This window comes from Triturus cristatus, chromosome 5_2, assembly GCF_964204655.1.
Source record: "Triturus cristatus chromosome 5_2, aTriCri1.1, whole genome shotgun sequence".
Taxonomy (NCBI): domain Eukaryota; kingdom Metazoa; phylum Chordata; class Amphibia; order Caudata; family Salamandridae; genus Triturus; species Triturus cristatus.
In genome coordinates this window covers 917368876-917381351 of record NC_140588.1, presented here as the reverse complement: position 1 = coordinate 917381351, position 12476 = coordinate 917368876, and positions in this window count along the sequence as shown.

The window sequence follows — 12476 nt, the reverse complement described above, 5'->3', positions numbered from 1 at the left end:
AAAAGGTAAAACTTTAGCAGGACAAATATGTTACTATATCTGACCTCTGCACGATCAAGGTTAGCCTGAAATGTTGACTTTGACGACGTCCGGCATGACCAGATAACACCGACTAGCACTTTATGCTTTCAGGTGCTATATTGCAGTTTAGTCTTCAAAAATTCATGACTCCATTTCTACTGATTGGATTATTGTAATTTTAGTCTTGTTTTATTTATTTCATTTTGCTCTATTTTTCTAACCTGGTGTGGGATCTTTTTGTGGTGTGTTTTACTGGTTGAAGTGTTGTACAAATACTTCGCACATTGCCTATAAGTGAAGCCTGACTGCTATGTGCCAAGCTACCAGGGGGCGAGCACAGGCTAATTTGGGGTTTACTTGTGCCTTACCCTGACTAGGATTGTGGTTGCTGCCTGACCAGGGCTCACACCCCAGTCAACTACTAAAAAAAATGTTTACATCCTTTTACTTAGGATTTGACTTAGCAGATTCTTAATTTTCTTAATTGCATTACCAGGTTATTGGTCAATGGACAGACAATATAGTAGCTCCTTAAACCTTTTTTGCTGGGTGCCTGCTCTGAATAGTGGGACAGGAGGGCTAAAAAAGTCTTTGCAAATTACTTGCAAGGGATAATATTTGGTGTAAAGCACCCCTTCCCTACACTAACCCTTGTACAAGGTATCACTATAGCATCCTAGATGGGGTACCAAAGGGACTGAGTACATACTCACTCAGCTCCCACATTGCAACTGAGAATTTATATCCCTCCTTAAAGAAGGTAATGGCGTCTGAAAGCAAACAGGCAGCAGGGGAACCTCTGCAGAAACCTAGTACCACCACTGCCACTAGTTAATGCATGCATTGTTTTTTAAAGACAATTAGGTTGTATCACAAATACGCTAAGGGAGTGCTAAGTTAAAACACAGTATCTGACATAGTTTTTGGCTTATTTGTTTCTAAGTTGTAGAAGAATTGGAGCAGAACTATTTATCACCTTTCAAGTCATGTGTTGCATTTGCCTAGAAATCTAGCAGTATTTATTCACATATCTAAAGCAAACAACTTAACTTACCACCAAGGGGGCAGTATGGCCAAGCCGGCGACCAAGATGGCAGCACTGTATTGTGATCGCATCCCATAAATTTAGCTGTTCCTCTCTAATCCGCCATGTAATGCCAGCATCGGAACTACAGTAACCTGTGGGATGACTCTGCACACTACTGTTCGGGCAATGTCATTTGCAGGGGCCTTTTAACAGTGCCATTACACCAATAGTCTGCCGCAATCCTTGCAGGCCTCACAGTAACCGGGGCTGCGATGAGCCTGAGGGCAGGGCTGCGGTGACTACCAATACACCCCATTGTTTAGGCAGCCCTGCCACACATCTGAAGAGAGGAGAGCGGCACACTTGAGGGGGTTTCTGCGGTGGCCTGGTTCTGATCATGGGAGCACTGCCATCTGTGCCCTGGTGAATGCTGAGCAGAGCACGTGGTGGCTGGTCCCTGTCTGCGGTGTTCAGGCCTCGAGCTGGTTATCGGGCTTAGGTGCTGGCGGCAATATCTAGATTGGTTCCAAGCTCCGTCCCTCTTTCATCAACCTCTGATGAGACTCCGCTGAGTTCCCATTGTGTGACACCACCTACCTGCGGGCAGCTACCTGGGGGATGCGATTCCCCTTGCCTGGCCTTCTTGTCTGAGCCTGCCTACTGTGAGAATTGGGCAGCCATATCCGGGCAGGCCCTTTTGGAAGCTGTGTTCAGTATGTGTGGGTGTTGGCCAGCCCTCGCGAACTGCAGCCTCTTTGCTGACCTCAGGTGATAAGTCACCCTGTGTCTCGGTTTCACTGTTCGCCACCTCCCCCTGTCCTGGGTCCAGCCTATATTTTATGAACACTCATCCCAGTGAAGGCCTCACATGTGTGCCTGCACCTCCACGCTTGAAGGCACTGTGCCCGGGGGCACTGCAATAACTGCCATCATCTGATCCAGCCGAGGGGAGCACGCTGACACCCACCTGCTCCTGTTAGTCTCCTGTGACTTGTTTCTAGACTGATGGTGGTGCGTCGTGCACACTGCTCCTCATCTCGGGGCTGGGTAACATCAAGCAAGTCAAGGCCTCACATTGTTCCTCTGTGCTGCCCTTCACTGCTAACCACCCAGCTAGTGTGGGGGTGCTCTCACTCCATAAGTATTTACCACCAGCCCGCACTGCCAGCTGCATTCATACCTCCTGGACTTTCATTGGCTCTGTGCAATGGGGCTCAGGGACCTCAAGAAGAGAAAACTGGTGTTTGACTCTATAAGGGGTCCAAGGCAACATCACTCGCTCTTTGATATGGAGGCACCTCTAACCAACTTCTCTACTACTCTATCTGCTGATGGCACATCCACCATCATTGCAGAATTACAATCTGGGTTGCAAGCAATCAATACCCACGTTGATACACTTACCAGCCATCTAGACTGCTTGGGGAAGCATCATCAACATGCCTTGATGGAGCAGAACGCAGGTCTCTCAAATTGAGGATGACGCCTCTAACATCAATTGGCGCCTAGAAGAAGTGGAGCATCTGCTCCAATCTGCCATGGTGAAAAACAAAGATCTTAAAGCTAGGTCAAGGCAGAACAATCTGCACATTTTGGGATTCACCGGAACCCCCAACATGAGGTGCCTGGATACTTCTGTTGAGAAATTACTTACCAAACATTTTAGCTGCCAAGCTTTCATGGACCCTTTTGTGGTAGAGAGAGCGCATAGGTCCTTGGGCCCCTCCTCCTGCTAGGGCTCCCCACATCCATTTATAGCTCATCTTCTCAACTTCAGAGACATGAACACTGCACTGCACTTGACCAGAGAATGTGACCCTTTCCAATGTCAAGGCTTGACGCTGTCATTATACCCAAAATTCACCCTTGCTGTACAAGAGGCCAGGCACAACTTCTCCAAATGCAAAATACACCCTCCGTAAGCAAGGCTTTAAATATAACATGCTCTACCAGGTGTGTCTCAGAGTTGTGGCAGATGAATGACACCAGATGCTCAACGACCCTGTAGAGGTAGTCCAGTTCTGTAAGAAGCACAGTGAGGACAGACCACTTCTTGAAATGCGACACCAAAATGCTCGCACACTGCCTTGGTCTCCAGACCTTTGCGGGAACCACATGATTGAAACTCCTGGCACCGCAGCCTCCTGCAATGTTATTGCTTGAGAATCACCTTGTTTGAATTTTTCATTCTGATATGACCCTTCCCGTAGCCAACATGCCAGCCCTACAAGCACTCTGGCTATGGTCCACTGAGACAAACGATCTTTTGAACCTTATTGATAGCATTGATTTCCAGCAGCGTTGTGATGCCTCCAGAGGTGTTCACCTGAATGTGTGCTATCTTGATTTGTTTTCTGTTTGCTAGAGATTACCAGTTAATGTTATTTACTGGAATGGGAGGGTGGAAGAGCTCCTGTTATTGTATTGTTTCCATTTGTTTACTTTTGCTTCTCATTTGTCATTACAGTTCATTCCCCATACTCTGCAGTCATTACACCCACATGCTAAAACTCCATTGCGTTACATGCTGACCACCACCTTATGGCTCCACGAGATTGAGATTTAACATGTATCACCTGGAACATGCATGGCCTAAATAATACTTGGAAAGGGAAACAGGTGTTTTCCTATCTCAACAGACATCACGTAAAACTAGCATTTCTTCAAGAAACCCACCTGTTCCCCGGAGGTAATTCCTGGTACGCACACATTTGGTTCAATAACCAATACTTCTCCTACATCAGCTCATACTCTTGCGGGGTCTATTTCATCATACATAAAATCCTTACATTCACATACCATGACCACTTCGCAGATGAAAATGGCAAGTATGTTTTGGTCTCTGATACTATGGCCGGCAGGGCACTGCTATTAACAAATGTCTATGCCCTTAACACGACAACCTCTGAGTTCTATCACAATCTCTTTGCCGTGATAGCACACCTGCAAACGGACTTGGTTATAATGGGAGGGGATTTTAACATTACTCTTCACCCACCTGTAGACTCTACTGGCCCTTCCACTAGTGTGAAACCTCATTTGCAACAGGCCCTCCAGGCCCTCCAGGACCTCCTCAACTTTGTGAGACATGGCGCAGTCGCCACCCACAGGCCAAGGGTTATACATTCTACTCAGCCCCCCACAGCACTTGGACCCCAATAGAATATTGGTTCATTTCCCACAGTACTCTCGTATAGATGTCAAAAGTGGCACATATGTTTCACACCCTGTCTGACCACACTCCTGTTAAGCTCACGCTGACAAACCCACACCCTGCTGGTGCACCAAGACAATGCGCCTCCAAGAGAATGGGCTTCATGATACCATCTTCAAATCTGAAATCCAAGAGGTCATTAACAAGTACTTTTCCCTGAACTCGAGCTGGGTTTCCAAGTACGTTAATTTATGGGAGGCACTTCAGGTCTATATCAAAGGAGTCTGCATATCTAAACACTCTAGGTTCTTGAAGAGCATCCGTGGTGATCTGGCCATATAGAGAGAGAATTGTAGGCCATTCACTCCATCAGCACTGCTTACGCCCAGGTTACAGAATTGTGCAAGCGCTTAACTCTGCTGTAGGAATTCCATGACCTGGCTGACCGAGAGCTAGCCTACTTTGGTAAATATGCTCAAGCCCACCGCTATGGGGAGGGTGAACACCCAGGCCACGCCCTAGCAGGGATATTGCAACCTAACTATCAGAAAATGTGGATCACGTGTCTCATCGTTGATGATGGCCACGGATGACTCTGGTGTCACTCTTACACTCCTTGCCTATTACCAAACACTATACACCACACAGACCATGGGCACTGCTGATGTCATTAGTGCCTACCTGTCTGCGATGACCATCGTCTGGCTAATGGATGTACACCAACATTTTTGGCTGCCCCATCACATGGGTGGAGATCTCGCAGGCCATTGATGCCACAAGAGAGTCCAAGGCTCCTGGCCTAGATGGTCTTAAGGGTCACTCCTATAAGGCTTTTAAACATGCACTAGTCCCTCACCTTCTGAGGTATATGCCATGTCACTTGAGGATGACATTTTGCTCCCCACTCTACGGTAAGCATTCATTACTCTTCCACTCAAACCTGGCAAGCCTGCCCATGTCTGCACTTCTTACAGGTCCTTGTCCCTTCTTAATTATGATAATAAAGTACTCACCATGGGTGTAGCAACTCGCCTGCCACTCCTCATGGATCAAACAATCTCTCCACTGCAGATGGGATTTGTGCCACATTGCTCCACCTCTATTAATCTGCCAAATATATTTGCAGTTCAGAATCAAATCTCTGTGACCCTCCCAGCCACAGTCACTCTCCTTGACTTTGAAAAAGCATTTGACTTTGACTTCACAAGGATTCCATGACCTCATCATGCTCTTATGCTCCAGTCCCATGGCCCGCTTGCAGGTGAACAATCAGTCCATGATATCTTTTCTACTTCTAGAGGCACTAATCATGGCTGTCTCCTCTCCCATCTACTTTCATTATAGCCCTGGACCCCTGACTCAGACATTTACAAGAGTGACATATACACAGGGCTGACGCTTCCGAAAGGGTCGACTCCTGGCATCTGTATATGCCATTAATATCGTTTTATTTGTACGGGATCCTCCCACACACCTTCCCCCCATTATCAGGGAAGTCATAAGATATTGGACCCTTTTGGTTTTTAATAAACTAAAATAAGCCAGGACTATTCCTGCTAATAGATACAACAGCCCCCTGTTCCTTGGAATATCCACTGCTTTGGTATGACGACTCCCCTAGGTATCACAGTGTTATACTTCATAGACAGAGAGATGAGGTAATACATCAAAAACTATGTGCCTGCAGTTGACAAACTCTCCACTCAGATTGCCAGGTGGATTTGAGTGCCTCTCTCTATTGCAGAATGTATTGCTATAATTAAAATGATGGGGCTTCCTTGCTCCCTTTACCTGGTCCTAAACATTCTGATTGCATTAAACAATTTCTCCATGATGCACGGACCCCTTGACAAGCCTTTTATGGGCTGGCCACCACCCCAGAATTAAATGGGAGATGCTAACTCTTCAGCATGCTAAGGGTGGTTTTGGAGTGCCTGATCTCGCTTATATTATTTGGTATACCAGTGACACTTCTCTTACTACAGGTGCCACCCAGATTCTAGACTCCCCTACCTGAAACCTGAACACGATCAGACAGAACGCCTTCCTCTATCCTCGATTCTCTCAAAAGGGCTACCGCACAAACCCCTTGACATGCATACCCTCTCTACAACCTACTGGGCATGGTCTAATCTTTGAAGATATCTGGGCATAGGTATTTTGTACACCCCAGACATTCCCCTTAAGAATAATCAATGGCTCCCCATGACACAAGAAATACTAGTACATTGTACACGCTCGACCCACCAACTACGCACTATGGGTGACCTCTTCACTAACAGTAAAGTAGATCTCAGCGCTGCATTTTAGAAAAATGGGCCACCTCCACTATGGATCAATTTATATGCCTCCGCCTACACAACACACTCTGTGACATATTAACTACATACCCCAAGAAACAATCAGGTTTTTCCCCTCATGCTTTATTGATCTCGACAATTAAGGACTCCAGACTTATCTGTAGTCCCTAGCATTCCTGTCTGGAACTAAAACCAGTACAGACCACTGCATAACGGGCGGCATCGGAACGCAACCTGGGCTACTCTATCCCAATATTGTTGCACACAAACTAAATTGGCATCCACCAATAACTGGCACAAACTTCTTCACTGCAAGTTTTTGCATCGAGCATACACCACCCATCAGGCTCTTGCAAAATTGAATCCCTCATGTTCCCACCATTGCCTCACATGCATGGTTGAGCATGCTGACTTTGCTAATTTAACTTGGAACTGTACCATTATACAGATGTACTGGCAGGCCTTATATGTTGTGATCTCTATCATGCCAGAGCACACTGTAGACCCTGAACCTCTCCTGGCATTCCTGGGGTATGTTAAGCCATTGAGCCCTGAATACAGGCAATTTACCACTATTGCATTGCTGTTGGCTAGGTGGCGCATCGCACTTCTATGGGGCAACAGCAGAGTATCCGCCAAATATGACTGGCTGAAAGATATGATATACTGTGATACCATTAGTGAAGTCTATGCCTCCTTACAGTCACCCACTTCTAGGCCGAAGGACACCTGGGCACCCCTTCATAGCTAGCTGTTGGCGGTAGATGCTAATACTTAAAGCAATGTCGCTGATTGATTTTCCTGTGCTTTAATTTACGCACTAATTTCACATCTATTTGCCAGATGGATAACCACGTTAGACATCACCGCGAACCTTCACAATCACCATTATTTTCCCAACCCCCCAGCAGTTCACCACTTTGGGACTGCCCACCATAGGAACTGGTACCATTTTGTGTATTTAGCTAACTTAGGAGCGCTGGTACAGGACCTCCTTCTTAACTCCTGCTTCTGGTCCCCCCCTCTCAGTGTGTTTACGACTTAGTACGGCAGTTTGCCGTGGGACGTCCCCTACTATCTTTTTCTGACCTCCTATCCCTGTCTACACCTACCCCCCTCCACGCAAGACTGACCTCACCTATCACTCTCTACCATGGAAGACCCAGGTCTCTGTTTCGATGACGAAACAGTAGCAGGAATTTTGAGGGCACCCTCTTTACTAGCAGAAGATGGTAATCTCCCATCTGGGAGTAGAGATGACGATTGGAAATCTCTCCAAACTTTGAGAAGACTACAGATTAAGACCGCTCTGCACGGCACCATCATGACCGAATATCTCAGAGCCAACATCGCTCCAAATGGTCTTCTTATTTCCCTGGCACCAAGAATCTTTTTAGAAGATCTCACCTTTAGACGAGAATGGTCTCGCATCTCATGGAAGTGCACCAGAGACTGGCTGGTACTCATTATAAACACAGCCAAACGCCTATCAGATGAACTTCTGATACAGATCACTCTCTCTGAAAATAGATTAAAGACAGGCATTTCTATCACGACATTTAAGTCTCGCCTGTCTGAGATTAACCAAGAGATGAACGAACATAAGGAATATCTCACAAAACAGAAAATCAACCAACTTCAAAAGGACGTAAAACGATTTGACAAGGAGAAGGTTTACCCGTACACTAAGGAAGACTATGTCTTTCAAACTATTGAAACATCGGACGATGCCAGCAGCATCTACTCATCAGGATCCAATTCCTCTAATAGCAATTCAAGCTATGAGAACAGGAAACCCAGATACCGTGGAGGATACAGAAATACATCTCAACCTCCCCCACTATTCCAAGGCTTCCCGGGTGTCCCATACCAACCACCCGTGTATCAGGGACCCTGGATGGGCCCTCAACCTGTGTGGAACCCCCACCTAGGTCCTAACTCACTAGTGCCTCAGTACCATCAATTCGAGAACCCACCTTTTCTAAACAGAGGGAGGGGCAGAGGAAGAGGCAGAAGAAGAACAGGACCAAGGAACGTACATTGGAAAGACCAAGAACAGATGACCCTGAGGAGCAGAACACCCAAACCCTCGTAGTCAACCTGTCCACCAAAATTCTGACAATGGACGAACAAAGAATCTTGGACAAGGGCCTTGGTTTCGTTCCCACCCCAAGAGAGGACGACTTTAGACTTCACCAGGAACTCAACCAATTCTTCAGGAAGATCCGACTAAAAGCTTTCTTCGAAGGGAAACCGGAAACTCCCATAGTAGGGACTGGACTCAAGAACAAATCTAAGTTCACCCCCACATCGGCCATGACACCAAATGAGGTTCTCACCTTCGAACAGGCGGTCCTGAAAGATGTCGCCGACGCGACCCCCAACCACCATTTTGACAACCTCTCAAAAATAGAACGACTCACCCTGTCCCAATTCACAGACGACCAGTCAATTATTCTAAAACCTGCTGACAAGGGTGGAGCCATCGTCATCATGGACAAGGATGTCTATGAAGCAGAATGCGAACGCCAACTCGTCGACATACAATATTACCAACCTATCAACGTGGACCCGACGAAACGCCTGATGACTAAAATACAGAACATCACCACTGAGGCCGAAGCTGAAGATTGGATTTCACATGATGAAGCTGCATTTCTCAATCAAACCAATCCACGCACTCCATTCTTCTACTGTCTCCCCAAAATCCACAAGGGTACCAACCCCCCCCGGGCCGCCCTATAGTGTCAGGGATCAATTCTGTATTAGAACCACTAAGTAAATTCTGTGATTTCTTCCTACGACCTCTCGTAGAAAAAACCCCTACCTATTTGAAAGATACCATGGAAGTACTTAATCTGATACAACAGTTCAGTTCCCCTGACACGATCGATCTTCTGGTTACCCTAGACGTAGTAGCATTATATACCAATATACCCCAGGACGACACTTTGATGGTCCTAGAAGATGCTCTACACTCTCTCGATCCATGGCCATATACTACTCCCATACCGTTCATCTGCGAATGTGCCCAACTCGCGCTTAAAGAAAACTTTTTCGAGTTCAACAACAAACTGTACCATCAAATACAGGGCACATGCATGGGGAGCACATTTGCGCCGAGCCTGGCCTGTCTATACATGGCCAAGCTGGAGGAAGACAAAATTCAAAATCCTACCAACCCCTTCCAAGACAACATCCTTCTATGGCGGCGATATATTGATGACATCCTTGTATTCTGGAGGGGGAGTACAGACGAATGCGCTGCCTTTTTTGCATGGATGAATACGATCGACCCTTTCCTCAAATTCACAGGTACCCACTCTCACGAGTCGATCCCCTTCCTGGATCTCTCTATATCCTTGAAGGATGGCTGCTTACTAACCACGAACTATAAGAAACCATCTGATAGGAACAGCCTCCTACTTTATCAGAGCCACCACCCGAAAGCTTTGAGGGACAACCTCCCAGTAGGACAGTTCCTCAGATTGAGAAGGAACTGTAACACCCTCAATGAGTTCGAAGCTCAAGCTGCCATCCTGAAAAAGAATCTTGTAACCAGGAAATATCCCACCAGCATCATTAAAACAGCTCACAAAAGGGCTAGGAATAACAACCGTGATGCACTTTTAGAAACAAGGACCAAATCAGAGAACACGGCACTGACATGTGTGACATCTTTCACCCCTCTCTCAAACAACATCCAGAGGATAGTGAAACGTCATTGGAAAATACTCAAAACTGGTTCCTTTGACCCCGGTCCCTGCCCCCTCTTTTCGTTCAAACGCACTCAGAACCTAAGAGATATCCTGGTGCATACCCGCCCCAGAAAGAACAGGAAACCACGAGAAACCCTGTGGGCACTACCCCCGGTTGTAGGCCATTTCCCATGTGGTTCTTGTACTACCTGCCACCAGACAAAACCTGTGAAAGAGCTGGATCTGGGACTTCCCAGACCTTGGCAATTAAGACACCACACCAACTGCAATACTAAAAACTGCATTTATCTGATTACTTGCCCGTGCGGACTCCGATACATAGGCATGACAACAAGACCTGTCAAAACCCGCATCGGAGAACATAAGAGTACAATACGGTGCAAGAAAACACAGACTAAACTGCAGAATCATTTCCTGGAACACAACCATTCCCCTGACAGTCTCAAATGGACTGTGATTGACCACAATCCCTCATGGACACCAACCAACCTGTTCATAACAGAACAACGCTGGGTCTTCAGACTCCGCACTGATGTCACAGGTCTCAACGACGACATCCCATGGAGTTCTCTCAATCCATAATACCAGCTATCATAACCTTACTCCACCACCCACTGCAGACCTGACACCTACCTGCTTTGACTGTAGCTCCATCCCTGTGTTCCATCTCCAGACTACTTTTGCGGTCCTCTAATCATTTGGATCTAGATTACTGCAGTTTAATGTATGGACACTTGAGAGGGTTTGTGTACTGACACCTGTACCCAACGGACAGTCACTATATGTGTTTCTATCTCCTGACGATAACAGCGGGTCTCTTCCCGTTTACAATTAGATTACTACAGCTTTTAATTGTATGGACACATGAGAGTTTTTGTGCACAGATATCTGTAGTCTACGGACCCTTATTAATTGTGTATCCCCACCTCCAGCACTGAGTGTCAGATCACTTGTACCTCTCAGGTCAATCACACTCAGACACCACCATATCTATGTATGACCTAACTTATCCAGTCATTCTGCTGACACACACACACATGAACAGTGTCCCGTACCCACCAGGGCCGACGCTCCCATCCCAGAAGTGTATGGGATGATAGTACCTCACTCTACTGCCCGGCTTTTGGGACCACCACACGGTTGCTGTATTTATGCATCACCATGTCCACACATGTCTTCTAAGATCTTTGACACAGAGACACCCTTACGATGACACGTAAATTTGGAACGGACACAATTGTACCAACCCATGTGCCTGTATCCAGACCATGCAATCTTTCAATAATATACACACTTTGGGATATCTTCCAGACCCGTTCCAATATGGCCGACGTGCTAACCACAGTAGCTAGAGGTGCTACCAGTCAACCAACTCACTGCGTGACCCAGAGGCACTTTTATTATTATTTTATATTTTATATTTTTTATTTTTGGGTCCATACGCCACGCACACCCTCGAGACACACTCATGTGTTCCCCCCTTCTAAATCGTCGATACGGAGACCCTTACTCCTTGACATTTCTAGACCATTCAAACATGGCCGCCATCCACAACTTCGTGAAACACAGTCCCGCCTCTGTTTCCACGACACTCGCAGCTGTTCCGGGTTGAACACCCAATCAACTTTGGACATAAATAGTGCCTCCAAAACCGTGTCAACTACCGGCGATCCTGGAGGCACGTAGGTGTTCAGAGCAGAATACCCGGGGCGTGAGTAAGTACCTGTTTGCAGCCACTTTATTAGTCCTGTTTGAATTATCCTTACTCTGCCCAGTTAGCCCAACTGGCCTGGTTTACTATTTGTTTGTTTGTGTTATCTCTACTCTACCAAGATTAGCCTTACTGGCGTTTTTAACAATTTCCCGCTCCCCTTGAAGTGTTTATTGTAAAACTACGCTGGTTGTCTTTTTTAGCTGGCGCCCTCCGCCCCAGCCGATCCTTATCCGGTATAGCCTGGACCCATTAAACATTGGGTAGGTTTACCAGTTTGTCTATAAACAGTATATTGCCACACCACCACTATGTAGAATAGTCGTGATCACGGGATTCTGCTGAATAATTTCACCGGCTCCGTTATCCTCACTCACCAGATAGACCTCTAGACATGTCGTTAATAAGCTATCACACTCGACACAAAGTCATTTTTCAGATACCGATCCTATCATACCTCAATCTGAAACCCTGCATGACTCACCATGTACTAGGGCAGACCACGAGGCATGTCGTCAAGAAGCAGTCTCACTGGTCACTAGTC